We start from the raw sequence: 20,008 nt of genomic DNA on the forward strand, positions 1-20,008 counted from the left end.
CACATCTCGTGAGAGTATGCCACTCTGGGAAATATATAATATTTTTTTTTTTTTTTTTTTTTTTTTAATGCTTCTAAACACACCCCTACAGTTATTTTACATACCAATATTTTTCCAATATTTTTTTAATTAAAATATTCAGTGCATAATATGAGATCATTAAGAGTGCTCTCATCAATTTTAATAATTTTAAGTATTGCTAAATACTTATATACTTATAGAGTACATGAATGCCACTCCGGGAAATATATAATGGGCAACGGCCATACCACGCTGATATACCGGTTCTCGTCCGATCACCGAAGTCAAGCAGCGTCGGGCGTGGTTAGTACTTGGATGGGTGACCGCTTGGGAACACCACGTGCTGTTGTCTTTTTTTTTTTTTTTTTTTTTTTTTTTTAATGCTTCTAAACACACCCCTACAGTTATTTTACATACCAATATTTTTCCAATATTTTTTTAATTAAAATATTCAGTGCATAATATGAGATCATTAAGAGTGCCTCATCAATTTTAATAATTTTTAAATATTGCTAAATACTTATATACTTATAGAGTACATGAATGCCACTCCGGGAAATATATAATGGGCAGGGTCTATTTTATGAAAATATTCAGTGCATAATATGAGATCATTAAGAGTGCCTCATCAATTTTAATAATTTTTAAATATTGCTAAATACTTATATACTTATAGAGTACATGAATGCCACTCCGGGAAATATATAATGGGCAGGGTCTATTTTATGAAAATATTCAGTGCATAATATGAGATCATTAAGAGTGCCTCATCAATTTTAATAATTTTTAAATATTGCTAAATACTTATATACTTATAGAGTACATGAATGCCACTCCGGGAAATATATAATGGGCAGGGTCTATTTTATGAAAATATTCAGTGCATAATATGAGATCATTAAGAGTGCTCTCATCAATTTTAATAATTTTATGTATTGCTAAATACTTATATACTTATAGAGTACATGAATGCCACTCCGGGAAATATATAATGGGCAGGGTCTATTTTATGAAAATATTCAGTGCATAATATGAGATCATTAAGAGTGCTCTCATCAATTTTAATAATTTTAAGTATATATACCAATATTTTTTTTTATTAAAATTAAAATATTCAAATATTCAGTGCATAATATGAGATCATTAAGAGTGCTCTCATCAATTTTAATAATTTTATGTATTGCTAAATACTTATATACTTATAGAGTACATGAATGCCACTCCGGGAAATATATAATGGGCAACGGCCATACCACGCTGATATACCGGTTCTCGTCCGATCACCGAAGTCAAGCAGCGTCGGGCGTGGGTTAGTACTTGGATGGGTGACCGCTTGGGAACACCACGTGCTGTTGTCTTTTTTTTTTTTTTTTTTTTTTTTTTTAATGCTTCTAAACACACCCCTACAGTTATTTTACATACCAATATTTTTCCAATATTTTTTTAATTAAAATATTCAGTGCATAATATGAGATCATTAAGAGTGCCTCATCAATTTTAATAATTTTTAAATATTGCTAAATACTTATATACTTATAGAGTACATGAATGCCACTCCGGGAAATATATAATGGGCAGGGTCTATTTTATGAAAATATTCAGTGCATAATATGAGATCATTAAGAGTGCCTCATCAATTTTAATAATTTTTAAATATTGCTAAATACTTATATACTTATAGAGTACATGAATGCCACTCCGGGAAATATATAATGGGCAGGGTCTATTTTATGAAAATATTCAGTGCATAATATGAGATCATTAAGAGTGCTCTCATCAATTTTAATAATTTTATGTATTGCTAAATACTTATATACTTATAGAGTACATGAATGCCACTCCGGGAAATATATAATGGGCAGGGTCTATTTTATGAAAATATTCAGTGCATAATATGAGATCATTAAGAGTGCTCTCATCAATTTTAATAATTTTAAGTATATATACCAATATTTTTTTTTATTAAAATTAAAATATTCAAATATTCAGTGCATAATATGAGATCATTAAGAGTGCTCTCATCAATTTTAATAATTTTATGTATTGCTAAATACTTATATACTTATAGAGTACATGAATGCCACTCCGGGAAATATATAATGGGCAGGGTCTATTTTATGAAAATATTCAGTGCATAATATGAGATCATTAAGAGTGCCTCATCAATTTTAATAATTTTATGTATTGCTAAATACTTATATACTTATAGAGTACATGAATGCCACTCTGGGAAATATATAATATTTTTTTTTTTTTTTTTTTTTTTTAATGCTTCTAAACACACCCCTACAGTTATTTTACATACCAATATTTTTTCAATATTTTTTTTATTAAAATATTCAGTGCATAATATGAGATCATTAAGAGTGCTCTCATCAATTTTAATAATTTTATGTATTGCTAAATACTTATATACTTATAGAGTACATGAATGCCACTCCGGGAAATATATAATGGGCAACGGCCATACCACGCTGATATACCGGTACTCGTCCGATCACCGAAGTCAAGCAGCGTCGGGCGTGGTTAGTACTTGGATGGGTGACCCGCTTGGGAACACCACGTGCTGTTGTCTTTTTTTTTTTTTTTTTTTTTTTTTTAATGCTTCTAAACACACCCCTACAGTTATTTTACATACCAATATTTTTCCAATATTTTTTTAATTAAAATATTCAGTGCATAATATGAGATCATTAAGAGTGCCTCATCAATTTTAATAATTTTTAAATATTGCTAAATACTTATATACTTATAGAGTACATGAATGCCACTCCGGGAAATATATAATGGGCAGGGTCTATTTTATGAAAATATTCAGTGCATAATATGAGATCATTAAGAGTGCCTCATCAATTTTAATAATTTTTAAATATTGCTAAATACTTATATACTTATAGAGTACATGAATGCCACTCCGGGAAATATATAATGGGCAGGGTCTATTTTATGAAAATATTCAGTGCATAATATGAGATCATTAAGAGTGCCTCATCAATTTTAATAATTTTTAAATATTGCTAAATACTTATATACTTATAGAGTACATGAATGCCACTCCGGGAAATATATAATGGGCAGGGTCTATTTTATGAAAATATTCAGTGCATAATATGAGATCATTAAGAGTGCTCTCATCAATTTTAATAATTTTATGTATTGCTAAATACTTATATACTTATAGAGTACATGAATGCCACTCCGGGAAATATATAATGGGCAGGGTCTATTTTATGAAAATATTCAGTGCATAATATGAGATCATTAAGAGTGCCTCATCAATTTTAATAATTTTTAAATATTGCTAAATACTTATATACTTATAGAGTACATGAATGCCACTCCGGGAAATATATAATGGGCAGGGTCTATTTTATGAAAATATTCAGTGCATAATATGAGATCATTAAGAGTGCCTCATCAATTTTAATAATTTTTAAATATTGCTAAATACTTATATACTTATAGAGTACATGAATGCCACTCCGGGAAATATATAATGGGCAGGGTCTATTTTATGAAAATATTCAGTGCATAATATGAGATCATTAAGAGTGCTCTCATCAATTTTAATAATTTTATGTATTGCTAAATACTTATATACTTATAGAGTACATGAATGCCACTCCGGGAAATATATAATGGGCAGGGTCTATTTTATGAAAATATTCAGTGCATAATATGAGATCATTAAGAGTGCCTCATCAATTTTAATAATTTTTAAATATTGCTAAATACTTATATACTTATAGAGTACATGAATGCCACTCCGGGAAATATATAATGGGCAGGGTCTATTTTATGAAAATATTCAGTGCATAATATGAGATCATTAAGAGTGCCTCATCAATTTTAATAATTTTTAAATATTGCTAAATACTTATATACTTATAGAGTACATGAATGCCACTCCGGGAAATATATAATGGGCAGGGTCTATTTTATGAAAATATTCAGTGCATAATATGAGATCATTAAGAGTGCTCTCATCAATTTTAATAATTTTATGTATTGCTAAATACTTATATACTTATAGAGTACATGAATGCCACTCCGGGAAATATATAATGGGCAGGGTCTATTTTATGAAAATATTCAGTGCATAATATGAGATCATTAAGAGTGCTCTCATCAATTTTAATAATTTTAAGTATATATACCAATATTTTTTTTTATTAAAATTAAAATATTCAAATATTCAGTGCATAATATGAGATCATTAAGAGTGCTCTCATCAATTTTAATAATTTTATGTATTGCTAAATACTTATATACTTATAGAGTACATGAATGCCACTCCGGGAAATATATAATGGGCAACGGCCATACCACGCTGATATACCGGTTCTCGTCCGATCACCGAAGTCAAGCAGCGTCGGGCGTGGTTAGTACTTGGATGGGTGACCGCTTGGGAACACCACGTGCTGTTGTCTTTTTTTTTTTTTTTTTTTTTTTTTTTAATGCTTCTAAACACACCCCTACAGTTATTTTACATACCAATATTTTTCCAATATTTTTTTAATTAAAATATTCAGTGCATAATATGAGATCATTAAGAGTGCCTCATCAATTTTAATAATTTTTAAATATTGCTAAATACTTATATACTTATAGAGTACATGAATGCCACTCCGGGAAATATATAATGGGCAGGGTCTATTTTATGAAAATATTCAGTGCATAATATGAGATCATTAAGAGTGCCTCATCAATTTTAATAATTTTTAAATATTGCTAAATACTTATATACTTATAGAGTACATGAATGCCACTCCGGGAAATATATAATGGGCAGGGTCTATTTTATGAAAATATTCAGTGCATAATATGAGATCATTAAGAGTGCTCTCATCAATTTTAATAATTTTATGTATTGCTAAATACTTATATACTTATAGAGTACATGAATGCCACTCCGGGAAATATATAATGGGCAGGGTCTATTTTATGAAAATATTCAGTGCATAATATGAGATCATTAAGAGTGCTCTCATCAATTTTAATAATTTTAAGTATATATACCAATATTTTTTTTTATTAAAATTAAAATATTCAAATATTCAGTGCATAATATGAGATCATTAAGAGTGCTCTCATCAATTTTAATAATTTTATGTATTGCTAAATACTTATATACTTATAGAGTACATGAATGCCACTCCGGGAAATATATAATGGGCAGGGTCTATTTTATGAAAATATTCAGTGCATAATATGAGATCATTAAGAGTGCCTCATCAATTTTAATAATTTTATGTATTGCTAAATACTTATATACTTATAGAGTACATGAATGCCACTCTGGGAAATATATAATATTTTTTTTTTTTTTTTTTTTTTTTTAATGCTTCTAAACACACCCCTACAGTTATTTTACATACCAATATTTTTTCAATATTTTTTTTATTAAAATATTCAGTGCATAATATGAGATCATTAAGAGTGCTCTCATCAATTTTAATAATTTTATGTATTGCTAAATACTTATATACTTATAGAGTACATGAATGCCACTCCGGGAAATATATAATGGGCAACGGCCATACCACGCTGATATACCGGTTCTCGTCCGATCACCGAAGTCAAGCAGCGTCGGGCGTGGTTAGTACTTGGATGGGTGACCGCTTGGGAACACCACGTGCTGTTGTCTTTTTTTTTTTTTTTTTTTTTTTTTTAATGCTTCTAAACACACCCCTACAGTTATTTTACATACCAATATTTTTCCAATATTTTTTTAATTAAAATATTCAGTGCATAATATGAGATCATTAAGAGTGCCTCATCAATTTTAATAATTTTTAAATATTGCTAAATACTTATATACTTATAGAGTACATGAATGCCACTCCGGGAAATATATAATGGGCAGGGTCTATTTTATGAAAATATTCAGTGCATAATATGAGATCATTAAGAGTGCCTCATCAATTTTAATAATTTTTAAATATTGCTAAATACTTATATACTTATAGAGTACATGAATGCCACTCTGGGAAATATATAATATTTTTTTTTTTTTTTTTTTTTTTTTAATGCTTCTAAACACACCCCTACAGTTATTTTACATACCAATATTTTTCCAATATTTTTTTAATTAAAATATTCAGTGCATAATATGAGATCATTAAGAGTGCCTCATCAATTTTAATAATTTTTAAATATTGCTAAATACTTATATACTTATAGAGTACATGAATGCCACTCCGGGAAATATATAATGGGCAGGGTCTATTTTATGAAAATATTCAGTGCATAATATGAGATCATTAAGAGTGCCTCATCAATTTTAATAATTTTATGTATTGCTAAATACTTATATACTTATAGAGTACATGAATGCCACTCTGGGAAATATATAATATTTTTTTTTTTTTTTTTTTTTTTTTAATGCTTCTAAACACACCCCTACAGTTATTTTACATACCAATATTTTTCCAATATTTTTTTAATTAAAATATTCAGTGCATAATATGAGATCATTAAGAGTGCTCTCATCAATTTTAATAATTTTAAGTATTGCTAAATACTTATATACTTATAGAGTACATGAATGCCACTCCGGGAAATATATAATGGGCAACGGCCATACCACGCTGATATACCGGTTCTCGTCCGATCACCGAAGTCAAGCAGCGTCGGGCGTGGTTAGTACTTGGATGGGTGACCGCTTGGGAACACCACGTGCTGTTGTCTTTTTTTTTTTTTTTTTTTTTTTTTTTAATGCTTCTAAACACACCCCTACAGTTATTTTACATACCAATATTTTTCCAATATTTTTTTAATTAAAATATTCAGTGCATAATATGAGATCATTAAGAGTGCCTCATCAATTTTAATAATTTTTAAATATTGCTAAATACTTATATACTTATAGAGTACATGAATGCCACTCCGGGAAATATATAATGGGCAGGGTCTATTTTATGAAAATATTCAGTGCATAATATGAGATCATTAAGAGTGCCTCATCAATTTTAATAATTTTTAAATATTGCTAAATACTTATATACTTATAGAGTACATGAATGCCACTCCGGGAAATATATAATGGGCAGGGTCTATTTTATGAAAATATTCAGTGCATAATATGAGATCATTAAGAGTGCTCTCATCAATTTTAATAATTTTATGTATTGCTAAATACTTATATACTTATAGAGTACATGAATGCCACTCCGGGAAATATATAATGGGCAGGGTCTATTTTATGAAAATATTCAGTGCATAATATGAGATCATTAAGAGTGCTCTCATCAATTTTAATAATTTTAAGTATATATACCAATATTTTTTTTTATTAAAATTAAAATATTCAAATATTCAGTGCATAATATGAGATCATTAAGAGTGCTCTCATCAATTTTAATAATTTTATGTATTGCTAAATACTTATATACTTATAGAGTACATGAATGCCACTCCGGGAAATATATAATGGGCAGGGTCTATTTTATGAAAATATTCAGTGCATAATATGAGATCATTAAGAGTGCCTCATCAATTTTAATAATTTTATGTATTGCTAAATACTTATATACTTATAGAGTACATGAATGCCACTCTGGGAAATATATAATATTTTTTTTTTTTTTTTTTTTTTTTAATGCTTCTAAACACACCCCTACAGTTATTTTACATACCAATATTTTTTCAATATTTTTTTTATTAAAATATTCAGTGCATAATATGAGATCATTAAGAGTGCTCTCATCAATTTTAATAATTTTATGTATTGCTAAATACTTATATACTTATAGAGTACATGAATGCCACTCCGGGAAATATATAATGGGCAACGGCCATACCACGCTGATATACCGGTTCTCGTCCGATCACCGAAGTCAAGCAGCGTCGGGCGTGGTTAGTACTTGGATGGGTGACCGCTTGGGAACACCACGTGCTGTTGTCTTTTTTTTTTTTTTTTTTTTTTTTTTAATGCTTCTAAACACACCCCTACAGTTATTTTACATACCAATATTTTTCCAATATTTTTTTAATTAAAATATTCAGTGCATAATATGAGATCATTAAGAGTGCCTCATCAATTTTAATAATTTTTAAATATTGCTAAATACTTATATACTTATAGAGTACATGAATGCCACTCCGGGAAATATATAATGGGCAGGGTCTATTTTATGAAAATATTCAGTGCATAATATGAGATCATTAAGAGTGCCTCATCAATTTTAATAATTTTTAAATATTGCTAAATACTTATATACTTATAGAGTACATGAATGCCACTCCGGGAAATATATAATGGGCAGGGTCTATTTTATGAAAATATTCAGTGCATAATATGAGATCATTAAGAGTGCCTCATCAATTTTAATAATTTTTAAATATTGCTAAATACTTATATACTTATAGAGTACATGAATGCCACTCCGGGAAATATATAATGGGCAGGGTCTATTTTATGAAAATATTCAGTGCATAATATGAGATCATTAAGAGTGCTCTCATCAATTTTAATAATTTTATGTATTGCTAAATACTTATATACTTATAGAGTACATGAATGCCACTCCGGGAAATATATAATGGGCAGGGTCTATTTTATGAAAATATTCAGTGCATAATATGAGATCATTAAGAGTGCCTCATCAATTTTAATAATTTTTAAATATTGCTAAATACTTATATACTTATAGAGTACATGAATGCCACTCCGGGAAATATATAATGGGCAGGGTCTATTTTATGAAAATATTCAGTGCATAATATGAGATCATTAAGAGTGCCTCATCAATTTTAATAATTTTTAAATATTGCTAAATACTTATATACTTATAGAGTACATGAATGCCACTCCGGGAAATATATAATGGGCAGGGTCTATTTTATGAAAATATTCAGTGCATAATATGAGATCATTAAGAGTGCTCTCATCAATTTTAATAATTTTATGTATTGCTAAATACTTATATACTTATAGAGTACATGAATGCCACTCCGGGAAATATATAATGGGCAGGGTCTATTTTATGAAAATATTCAGTGCATAATATGAGATCATTAAGAGTGCCTCATCAATTTTAATAATTTTTAAATATTGCTAAATACTTATATACTTATAGAGTACATGAATGCCACTCCGGGAAATATATAATGGGCAGGGTCTATTTTATGAAAATATTCAGTGCATAATATGAGATCATTAAGAGTGCCTCATCAATTTTAATAATTTTTAAATATTGCTAAATACTTATATACTTATAGAGTACATGAATGCCACTCCGGGAAATATATAATGGGCAGGGTCTATTTTATGAAAATATTCAGTGCATAATATGAGATCATTAAGAGTGCTCTCATCAATTTTAATAATTTTATGTATTGCTAAATACTTATATACTTATAGAGTACATGAATGCCACTCCGGGAAATATATAATGGGCAGGGTCTATTTTATGAAAATATTCAGTGCATAATATGAGATCATTAAGAGTGCTCTCATCAATTTTAATAATTTTAAGTATATATACCAATATTTTTTTTTATTAAAATTAAAATATTCAAATATTCAGTGCATAATATGAGATCATTAAGAGTGCTCTCATCAATTTTAATAATTTTATGTATTGCTAAATACTTATATACTTATAGAGTACATGAATGCCACTCCGGGAAATATATAATGGGCAACGGCCATACCACGCTGATATACCGGTTCTCGTCCGATCACCGAAGTCAAGCAGCGTCGGGCGTGGTTAGTACTTGGATGGGTGACCGCTTGGGAACACCACGTGCTGTTGTCTTTTTTTTTTTTTTTTTTTTTTTTTTTTAATGCTTCTAAACACACCCCTACAGTTATTTTACATACCAATATTTTTCCAATATTTTTTTAATTAAAATATTCAGTGCATAATATGAGATCATTAAGAGTGCCTCATCAATTTTAATAATTTTTAAATATTGCTAAATACTTATATACTTATAGAGTACATGAATGCCACTCCGGGAAATATATAATGGGCAGGGTCTATTTTATGAAAATATTCAGTGCATAATATGAGATCATTAAGAGTGCCTCATCAATTTTAATAATTTTTAAATATTGCTAAATACTTATATACTTATAGAGTACATGAATGCCACTCCGGGAAATATATAATGGGCAGGGTCTATTTTATGAAAATATTCAGTGCATAATATGAGATCATTAAGAGTGCTCTCATCAATTTTAATAATTTTATGTATTGCTAAATACTTATATACTTATAGAGTACATGAATGCCACTCCGGGAAATATATAATGGGCAGGGTCTATTTTATGAAAATATTCAGTGCATAATATGAGATCATTAAGAGTGCTCTCATCAATTTTAATAATTTTAAGTATATATACCAATATTTTTTTTTATTAAAATTAAAATATTCAAATATTCAGTGCATAATATGAGATCATTAAGAGTGCTCTCATCAATTTTAATAATTTTATGTATTGCTAAATACTTATATACTTATAGAGTACATGAATGCCACTCCGGGAAATATATAATGGGCAGGGTCTATTTTATGAAAATATTCAGTGCATAATATGAGATCATTAAGAGTGCCTCATCAATTTTAATAATTTTATGTATTGCTAAATACTTATATACTTATAGAGTACATGAATGCCACTCTGGGAAATATATAATATTTTTTTTTTTTTTTTTTTTTTTTAATGCTTCTAAACACACCCCTACAGTTATTTTACATACCAATATTTTTTCAATATTTTTTTTATTAAAATATTCAGTGCATAATATGAGATCATTAAGAGTGCTCTCATCAATTTTAATAATTTTATGTATTGCTAAATACTTATATACTTATAGAGTACATGAATGCCACTCCGGGAAATATATAATGGGCAACGGCCATACCACGCTGATATACCGGTTCTCGTCCGATCACCGAAGTCAAGCAGCGTCGGGCGTGGTTAGTACTTGGATGGGTGACCGCTTGGGAACACCACGTGCTGTTGTCTTTTTTTTTTTTTTTTTTTTTTTTTTAATGCTTCTAAACACACCCCTACAGTTATTTTACATACCAATATTTTTCCAATATTTTTTTAATTAAAATATTCAGTGCATAATATGAGATCATTAAGAGTGCCTCATCAATTTTAATAATTTTTAAATATTGCTAAATACTTATATACTTATAGAGTACATGAATGCCACTCCGGGAAATATATAATGGGCAGGGTCTATTTTATGAAAATATTCAGTGCATAATATGAGATCATTAAGAGTGCCTCATCAATTTTAATAATTTTTAAATATTGCTAAATACTTATATACTTATAGAGTACATGAATGCCACTCCGGGAAATATATAATGGGCAGGGTCTATTTTATGAAAATATTCAGTGCATAATATGAGATCATTAAGAGTACCTCATCAATTTTAATAATTTTTAAATATTGCTAAATACTTATATACTTATAGAGTACATGAATGCCACTCCGGGAAATATATAATGGGCAGGGTCTATTTTATGAAAATATTCAGTGCATAATATGAGATCATTAAGAGTGCCTCATCAATTTTAATAATTTTATGTATTGCTAAATACTTATATACTTATAGAGTACATGAATGCCACTCTGGGAAATATATAATATTTTTTTTTTTTTTTTTTTTTTTTTAATGCTTCTAAACACACCCCTACAGTTATTTTACATACCAATATTTTTCCAATATTTTTTTAATTAAAATATTCAGTGCATAATATGAGATCATTAAGAGTGCTCTCATCAATTTTAATAATTTTAAGTATTGCTAAATACTTATATACTTATAGAGTACATGAATGCCACTCCGGGAAATATATAATGGGCAACGGCCATACCACGCTGATATACCGGTTCTCGTCCGATCACCGAAGTCAAGCAGCGTCGGGCGTGGTTAGTACTTGGATGGGTGACCGCTTGGGAACACCACGTGCTGTTGTCTTTTTTTTTTTTTTTTTTTTTTTTTTTAATGCTTCTAAACACACCCCTACAGTTATTTTACATACCAATATTTTTCCAATATTTTTTTAATTAAAATATTCAGTGCATAATATGAGATCATTAAGAGTGCCTCATCAATTTTAATAATTTTTAAATATTGCTAAATACTTATATACTTATAGAGTACATGAATGCCACTCCGGGAAATATATAATGGGCAGGGTCTATTTTATGAAAATATTCAGTGCATAATATGAGATCATTAAGAGTGCCTCATCAATTTTAATAATTTTTAAATATTGCTAAATACTTATATACTTATAGAGTACATGAATGCCACTCCGGGAAATATATAATGGGCAGGGTCTATTTTATGAAAATATTCAGTGCATAATATGAGATCATTAAGAGTGCTCTCATCAATTTTAATAATTTTATGTATTGCTAAATACTTATATACTTATAGAGTACATGAATGCCACTCCGGGAAATATATAATGGGCAGGGTCTATTTTATGAAAATATTCAGTGCATAATATGAGATCATTAAGAGTGCTCTCATCAATTTTAATAATTTTATGTATTGCTAAATACTTATATACTTATAGAGTACATGAATGCCACTCCGGGAAATATATAATGGGCAGGGTCTATTTTATGAAAATATTCAGTGCATAATATGAGATCATTAAGAGTGCTCTCATCAATTTTAATAATTTTAAGTATATATACCAATATTTTTTTTTATTAAAATTAAAATATTCAAATATTCAGTGCATAATATGAGATCATTAAGAGTGCTCTCATCAATTTTAATAATTTTATGTATTGCTAAATACTTATATACTTATAGAGTACATGAATGCCACTCCGGGAAATATATAATGGGCAACGGCCATACCACGCTGATATACCGGTTCTCGTCCGATCACCGAAGTCAAGCAGCGTCGGGCGTGGTTAGTACTTGGATGGGTGACCGCTTGGGAACACCACGTGCTGTTGTCTTTTTTTTTTTTTTTTTTTTTTTTTTTAATGCTTCTAAACACACCCCTACAGTTATTTTACATACCAATATTTTTCCAATATTTTTTTAATTAAAATATTCAGTGCATAATATGAGATCATTAAGAGTGCCTCATCAATTTTAATAATTTTTAAATATTGCTAAATACTTATATACTTATAGAGTACATGAATGCCACTCCGGGAAATATATAATGGGCAGGGTCTATTTTATGAAAATATTCAGTGCATAATATGAGATCATTAAGAGTGCCTCATCAATTTTAATAATTTTTAAATATTGCTAAATACTTATATACTTATAGAGTACATGAATGCCACTCTGGGAAATATATAATATTTTTTTTTTTTTTTTTTTTTTTTTAATGCTTCTAAACACACCCCTACAGTTATTTTACATACCAATATTTTTCCAATATTTTTTTAATTAAAATATTCAGTGCATAATATGAGATCATTAAGAGTGCCTCATCAATTTTAATAATTTTTAAATATTGCTAAATACTTATATACTTATAGAGTACATGAATGCCACTCCGGGAAATATATAATGGGCAGGGTCTATTTTATGAAAATATTCAGTGCATAATATGAGATCATTAAGAGTGCCTCATCAATTTTAATAATTTTATGTATTGCTAAATACTTATATACTTATAGAGTACATGAATGCCACTCTGGGAAATATATAATATTTTTTTTTTTTTTTTTTTTTTTTTAATGCTTCTAAACACACCCCTACAGTTATTTTACATACCAATATTTTTCCAATATTTTTTTAATTAAAATATTCAGTGCATAATATGAGATCATTAAGAGTGCTCTCATCAATTTTAATAATTTTAAGTATTGCTAAATACTTATATACTTATAGAGTACATGAATGCCACTCCGGGAAATATATAATGGGCAACGGCCATACCACGCTGATATACCGGTTCTCGTCCGATCACCGAAGTCAAGCAGCGTCGGGCGTGGTTAGTACTTGGATGGGTGACCGCTTGGGAACACCACGTGCTGTTGTCTTTTTTTTTTTTTTTTTTTTTTTTTTTAATGCTTCTAAACACACCCCTACAGTTATTTTACATACCAATATTTTTCCAATATTTTTTTAATTAAAATATTCAGTGCATAATATGAGATCATTAAGAGTGCCTCATCAATTTTAATAATTTTTAAATATTGCTAAATACTTATATACTTATAGAGTACATGAATGCCACTCCGGGAAATATATAATGGGCAGGGTCTATTTTATGAAAATATTCAGTGCATAATATGAGATCATTAAGAGTGCCTCATCAATTTTAATAATTTTTAAATATTGCTAAATACTTATATACTTATAGAGTACATGAATGCCACTCCGGGAAATATATAATGGGCAGGGTCTATTTTATGAAAATATTCAGTGCATAATATGAGATCATTAAGAGTGCTCTCATCAATTTTAATAATTTTATGTATTGCTAAATACTTATATACTTATAGAGTACATGAATGCCACTCCGGGAAATATATAATGGGCAGGGTCTATTTTATGAAAATATTCAGTGCATAATATGAGATCATTAAGAGTGCTCTCATCAATTTTAATAATTTTAAGTATATATACCAATATTTTTTTTTATTAAAATTAAAATATTCAAATATTCAGTGCATAATATGAGATCATTAAGAGTGCTCTCATCAATTTTAATAATTTTATGTATTGCTAAATACTTATATACTTATAGAGTACATGAATGCCACTCCGGGAAATATATAATGGGCAGGGTCTATTTTATGAAAATATTCAGTGCATAATATGAGATCATTAAGAGTGCCTCATCAATTTTAATAATTTTATGTATTGCTAAATACTTATATACTTATAGAGTACATGAATGCCACTCTGGGAAATATATAATATTTTTTTTTTTTTTTTTTTTTTTAATGCTTCTAAACACACCCCTACAGTTATTTTACATACCAATATTTTTTCAATATTTTTTTTATTAAAATATTCAGTGCATAATATGAGATCATTAAGAGTGCTCTCATCAATTTTAATAATTTTATGTATTGCTAAATACTTATATACTTATAGAGTACATGAATGCCACTCCGGGAAATATATAATGGGCAACGGCCATACCACGCTGATATACCGGTTCTCGTCCGATCACCGAAGTCAAGCAGCGTCGGGCGTGGTTAGTACTTGGATGGGTGACCGCTTGGGAACACCACGTGCTGTTGTCTTTTTTTTTTTTTTTTTTTTTTTTTTTAATGCTTCTAAACACACCCCTACAGTTATTTTACATACCAATATTTTTCCAATATTTTTTTAATTAAAATATTCAGTGCATAATATGAGATCATTAAGAGTGCCTCATCAATTTTAATAATTTTTAAATATTGCTAAATACTTATATACTTATAGAGTACATGAATGCCACTCCGGGAAATATATAATGGGCAGGGTCTATTTTATGAAAATATTCAGTGCATAATATGAGATCATTAAGAGTGCCTCATCAATTTTAATAATTTTTAAATATTGCTAAATACTTATATACTTATAGAGTACATGAATGCCACTCCGGGAAATATATAATGGGCAGGGTCTATTTTATGAAAATATTCAGTGCATAATATGAGATCATTAAGAGTGCCTCATCAATTTTAATAATTTTTAAATATTGCTAAATACTTATATACTTATAGAGTACATGAATGCCACTCCGGGAAATATATAATGGGCAGGGTCTATTTTATGAAAATATTCAGTGCATAATATGAGATCATTAAGAGTGCTCTCATCAATTTTAATAATTTTATGTATTGCTAAATACTTATATACTTATAGAGTACATGAATGCCACTCCGGGAAATATATAATGGGCAGGGTCTATTTTATGAAAATATTCAGTGCATAATATGAGATCATTAAGAGTGCCTCATCAATTTTAATAATTTTTAAATATTGCTAAATACTTATATACTTATAGAGTACATGAATGCCACTCCGGGAAATATATAATGGGCAGGGGTCTATTTTATGAAAATATTCAGTGCATAATATGAGATCATTAAGAGTGCCTCATCAATTTTAATAATTTTTAAATATTGCTAAATACTTATATACTTATAGAGTACATGAATGCCACTCCGGGAAATATATAATGGGCAGGGTCTATTTTATGAAAATATTCAGTGCATAATATGAGATCATTAAGAGTGCTCTCATCAATTTTAATAATTTTATGTATTGCTAAATACTTATATACTTATAGAGTACATGAATGCCACTCCGGGAAATATATAATGGGCAGGGTCTATTTTATGAAAATATTCAGTGCATAATATGAGATCATTAAGAGTGCCTCATCAATTTTAATAATTTTTAAATATTGCTAAATACTTATATACTTATAGAGTACATGAATGCCACTCCGGGAAATATATAATGGGCAGGGTCTATTTTATGAAAATATTCAGTGCATAATATGAGATCATTAAGAGTGCCTCATCAATTTTAATAATTTTTAAATATTGCTAAATACTTATATACTTATAGAGTACATGAATGCCACTCCGGGAAATATATAATGGGCAGGGTCTATTTTATGAAAATATTCAGTGCATAATATGAGATCATTAAGAGTGCTCTCATCAATTTTAATAATTTTATGTATTGCTAAATACTTATATACTTATAGAGTACATGAATGCCACTCCGGGAAATATATAATGGGCAGGGTCTATTTTATGAAAATATTCAGTGCATAATATGAGATCATTAAGAGTGCTCTCATCAATTTTAATAATTTTAAGTATATATACCAATATTTTTTTTTATTAAAATTAAAATATTCAAATATTCAGTGCATAATATGAGATCATTAAGAGTGCTCTCATCAATTTTAATAATTTTATGTATTGCTAAATACTTATATACTTATAGAGTACATGAATGCCACTCCGGGAAATATATAATGGGCAACGGCCATACCACGCTGATATACCGGTTCTCGTCCGATCACCGAAGTCAAGCAGCGTCGGGCGTGGGTTAGTACTTGGATGGGTGACCGCTTGGGAACACCACGTGCTGTTGTCTTTTTTTTTTTTTTTTTTTTTTTTTTTTAATGCTTCTAAACACACCCCTACAGTTATTTTACATACCAATATTTTTCCAATATTTTTTTAATTAAAATATTCAGTGCATAATATGAGATCATTAAGAGTGCCTCATCAATTTTAATAATTTTTAAATATTGCTAAATACTTATATACTTATAGAGTACATGAATGCCACTCCGGGAAATATATAATGGGCAGGGTCTATTTTATGAAAATATTCAGTGCATAATATGAGATCATTAAGAGTGCCTCATCAATTTTAATAATTTTTAAATATTGCTAAATACTTATATACTTATAGAGTACATGAATGCCACTCCGGGAAATATATAATGGGCAGGGTCTATTTTATGAAAATATTCAGTGCATAATATGAGATCATTAAGAGTGCTCTCATCAATTTTAATAATTTTATGTATTGCTAAATACTTATATACTTATAGAGTACATGAATGCCACTCCGGGAAATATATAATGGGCAGGGTCTATTTTATGAAAATATTCAGTGCATAATATGAGATCATTAAGAGTGCTCTCATCAATTTTAATAATTTTAAGTATATATACCAATATTTTTTTTTATTAAAATTAAAATATTCAAATATTCAGTGCATAATATGAGATCATTAAGAGTGCTCTCATCAATTTTAATAATTTTATGTATTGCTAAATACTTATATACTTATAGAGTACATGAATGCCACTCCGGGAAATATATAATGGGCAACGGCCATACCACGCTGATATACCGGTTCTCGTCCGATCACCGAAGTCAAGCAGCGTCGGGCGTGGTTAGTACTTGGATGGGTGACCGCTTGGGAACACCACGTGCTGTTGTCTTTTTTTTTTTTTTTTTTTTTTTTTTTTAATGCTTCTAAACACACCCCTACAGTTATTTTACATACCAATATTTTTCCAATATTTTTTTAATTAAAATATTCAGTGCATAATATGAGATCATTAAGAGTGCCTCATCAATTTTAATAATTTTTAAATATTGCTAAATACTTATATACTTATAGAGTACATGAATGCCACTCCGGGAAATATATAATGGGCAGGGTCTATTTTATGAAAATATTCAGTGCATAATATGAGATCATTAAGAGTGCCTCATCAATTTTAATAATTTTTAAATATTGCTAAATACTTATATACTTATAGAGTACATGAATGCCACTCCGGGAAATATATAATGGGCAGGGTCTATTTTATGAAAATATTCAGTGCATAATATGAGATCATTAAGAGTGCTCTCATCAATTTTAATAATTTTATGTATTGCTAAATACTTATATACTTATAGAGTACATGAATGCCACTCCGGGAAATATATAATGGGCAGGGTCTATTTTATGAAAATATTCAGTGCATAATATGAGATCATTAAGAGTGCTCTCATCAATTTTAATAATTTTAAGTATATATACCAATATTTTTTTTTATTAAAATTAAAATATTCAAATATTCAGTGCATAATATGAGATCATTAAGAGTGCTCTCATCAATTTTAATAATTTTATGTATTGCTAAATACTTATATACTTATAGAGTACATGAATGCCACTCCGGGAAATATATAATGGGCAGGGTCTATTTTATGAAAATATTCAGTGCATAATATGAGATCATTAAGAGTGCCTCATCAATTTTAATAATTTTATGTATTGCTAAATACTTATATACTTATAGAGTACATGAATGCCACTCTGGGAAATATATAATATTTTTTTTTTTTTTTTTTTTTTTTTAATGCTTCTAAACACACCCCTACAGTTATTTTACATACCAATATTTTTTCAATATTTTTTTTATTAAAATATTCAGTGCATAATATGAGATCATTAAGAGTGCTCTCATCAATTTTAATAATTTTATGTATTGCTAAATACTTATATACTTATAGAGTACATGAATGCCACTCCGGGAAATATATAATGGGCAACGGCCATACCACGCTGATATACCGGTTCTCGTCCGATCACCGAAGTCAAGCAGCGTCGGGCGTGGTTAGTACTTGGATGGGTGACCGCTTGGGAACACCACGTGCTGTTGTCTTTTTTTTTTTTTTTTTTTTTTTTTTTAATGCTTCTAAACACACCCCTACAGTTATTTTACATACCAATATTTTTCCAATATTTTTTTAATTAAAATATTCAGTGCATAATATGAGATCATTAAGAGTGCCTCATCAATTTTAATAATTTTTAAATATTGCTAAATACTTATATACTTATAGAGTACATGAATGCCACTCCGGGAAATATATAATGGGCAGGGTCTATTTTATGAAAATATTCAGTGCATAATATGAGATCATTAAGAGTGCCTCATCAATTTTAATAATTTTTAAATATTGCTAAATACTTATATACTTATAGAGTACATGAATGCCACTCCGGGAAATATATAATGGGCAGGGTCTATTTTATGAAAATATTCAGTGCATAATATGAGATCATTAAGAGTGCCTCATCAATTTTAATAATTTTTAAATATTGCTAAATACTTATATACTTATAGAGTACATGAATGCCACTCCGGGAAATATATAATGGGCAGGGTCTATTTTATGAAAATATTCAGTGCATAATATGAGATCATTAAGAGTGCTCTCATCAATTTTAATAATTTTATGTATTGCTAAATACTTATATACTTATAGAGTACATGAATGCCACTCCGGGAAATATATAATGGGCAGGGTCTATTTTATGAAAATATTCAGTGCATAATATGAGATCATTAAGAGTGCCTCATCAATTTTAATAATTTTTAAATATTGCTAAATACTTATATACTTATAGAGTACATGAATGCCACTCCGGGAAATATATAATGGGCAGGGTCTATTTTATGAAAATATTCAGTGCATAATACTCTCACGAGATGTG

The 20,008-nt window shown here is 28.7% G+C and overlaps 15 non-coding genes and 1 pseudogene across 15 annotated transcripts; all 16 read left to right on the plus strand.

The window, feature by feature from the left end:
- Nucleotides 1-255: 255 nt before the first annotated feature.
- Nucleotides 256-373, plus strand: LOC126749975 (5S ribosomal RNA). Its single transcript, XR_007665514.1, has one exon. It is a non-coding gene; the product is annotated as a 5S ribosomal RNA (ribosomal RNA).
- Nucleotides 374-1,260: 887 nt separating this feature from the next.
- On the plus strand, nucleotides 1,261-1,379 carry LOC126749984 (5S ribosomal RNA). Its single transcript, XR_007665523.1, has one exon. It is a non-coding gene; the product is annotated as a 5S ribosomal RNA (ribosomal RNA).
- A 1,098-nt stretch (nucleotides 1,380-2,477) lies between these two features.
- On the plus strand, nucleotides 2,478-2,596 carry LOC126749987 (5S ribosomal RNA; annotated as a pseudogene).
- A 1,737-nt stretch (nucleotides 2,597-4,333) lies between these two features.
- On the plus strand, nucleotides 4,334-4,451 carry LOC126749986 (5S ribosomal RNA). Its single transcript, XR_007665525.1, has one exon. It is a non-coding gene; the product is annotated as a 5S ribosomal RNA (ribosomal RNA).
- Nucleotides 4,452-5,550: 1,099 nt separating this feature from the next.
- On the plus strand, nucleotides 5,551-5,668 carry LOC126749988 (5S ribosomal RNA). The gene has a single exon (XR_007665526.1). It is a non-coding gene; the product is annotated as a 5S ribosomal RNA (ribosomal RNA).
- Nucleotides 5,669-6,593: 925 nt separating this feature from the next.
- On the plus strand, nucleotides 6,594-6,711 carry LOC126749989 (5S ribosomal RNA). The gene has a single exon (XR_007665527.1). It is a non-coding gene; the product is annotated as a 5S ribosomal RNA (ribosomal RNA).
- A 1,098-nt stretch (nucleotides 6,712-7,809) lies between these two features.
- Nucleotides 7,810-7,927, plus strand: LOC126749990 (5S ribosomal RNA). Its single transcript, XR_007665528.1, has one exon. It is a non-coding gene; the product is annotated as a 5S ribosomal RNA (ribosomal RNA).
- Nucleotides 7,928-9,664: 1,737 nt separating this feature from the next.
- LOC126749976 (5S ribosomal RNA) lies at nucleotides 9,665-9,782 on the plus strand. Its single transcript, XR_007665515.1, has one exon. It is a non-coding gene; the product is annotated as a 5S ribosomal RNA (ribosomal RNA).
- Nucleotides 9,783-10,881: 1,099 nt separating this feature from the next.
- LOC126749977 (5S ribosomal RNA) lies at nucleotides 10,882-10,999 on the plus strand. Its single transcript, XR_007665516.1, has one exon. It is a non-coding gene; the product is annotated as a 5S ribosomal RNA (ribosomal RNA).
- Nucleotides 11,000-11,852: 853 nt separating this feature from the next.
- Nucleotides 11,853-11,970, plus strand: LOC126749978 (5S ribosomal RNA). The gene has a single exon (XR_007665517.1). It is a non-coding gene; the product is annotated as a 5S ribosomal RNA (ribosomal RNA).
- Nucleotides 11,971-12,856: 886 nt separating this feature from the next.
- LOC126749979 (5S ribosomal RNA) lies at nucleotides 12,857-12,974 on the plus strand. Its single transcript, XR_007665518.1, has one exon. It is a non-coding gene; the product is annotated as a 5S ribosomal RNA (ribosomal RNA).
- A 926-nt stretch (nucleotides 12,975-13,900) lies between these two features.
- Nucleotides 13,901-14,018, plus strand: LOC126749980 (5S ribosomal RNA). Its single transcript, XR_007665519.1, has one exon. It is a non-coding gene; the product is annotated as a 5S ribosomal RNA (ribosomal RNA).
- Nucleotides 14,019-15,115: 1,097 nt separating this feature from the next.
- LOC126749981 (5S ribosomal RNA) lies at nucleotides 15,116-15,233 on the plus strand. The gene has a single exon (XR_007665520.1). It is a non-coding gene; the product is annotated as a 5S ribosomal RNA (ribosomal RNA).
- A 1,739-nt stretch (nucleotides 15,234-16,972) lies between these two features.
- LOC126749985 (5S ribosomal RNA) lies at nucleotides 16,973-17,091 on the plus strand. Its single transcript, XR_007665524.1, has one exon. It is a non-coding gene; the product is annotated as a 5S ribosomal RNA (ribosomal RNA).
- Nucleotides 17,092-17,836: 745 nt separating this feature from the next.
- On the plus strand, nucleotides 17,837-17,954 carry LOC126749982 (5S ribosomal RNA). The gene has a single exon (XR_007665521.1). It is a non-coding gene; the product is annotated as a 5S ribosomal RNA (ribosomal RNA).
- Nucleotides 17,955-19,054: 1,100 nt separating this feature from the next.
- Nucleotides 19,055-19,172, plus strand: LOC126749983 (5S ribosomal RNA). Its single transcript, XR_007665522.1, has one exon. It is a non-coding gene; the product is annotated as a 5S ribosomal RNA (ribosomal RNA).
- Nucleotides 19,173-20,008: the final 836 nt, after the last annotated feature.

Source organism: Anthonomus grandis, unplaced genomic scaffold (assembly GCF_022605725.1).
Source record: "Anthonomus grandis grandis unplaced genomic scaffold, icAntGran1.3 ctg00000989.1, whole genome shotgun sequence".
NCBI lineage: Eukaryota > Metazoa > Arthropoda > Insecta > Coleoptera > Curculionidae > Anthonomus > Anthonomus grandis.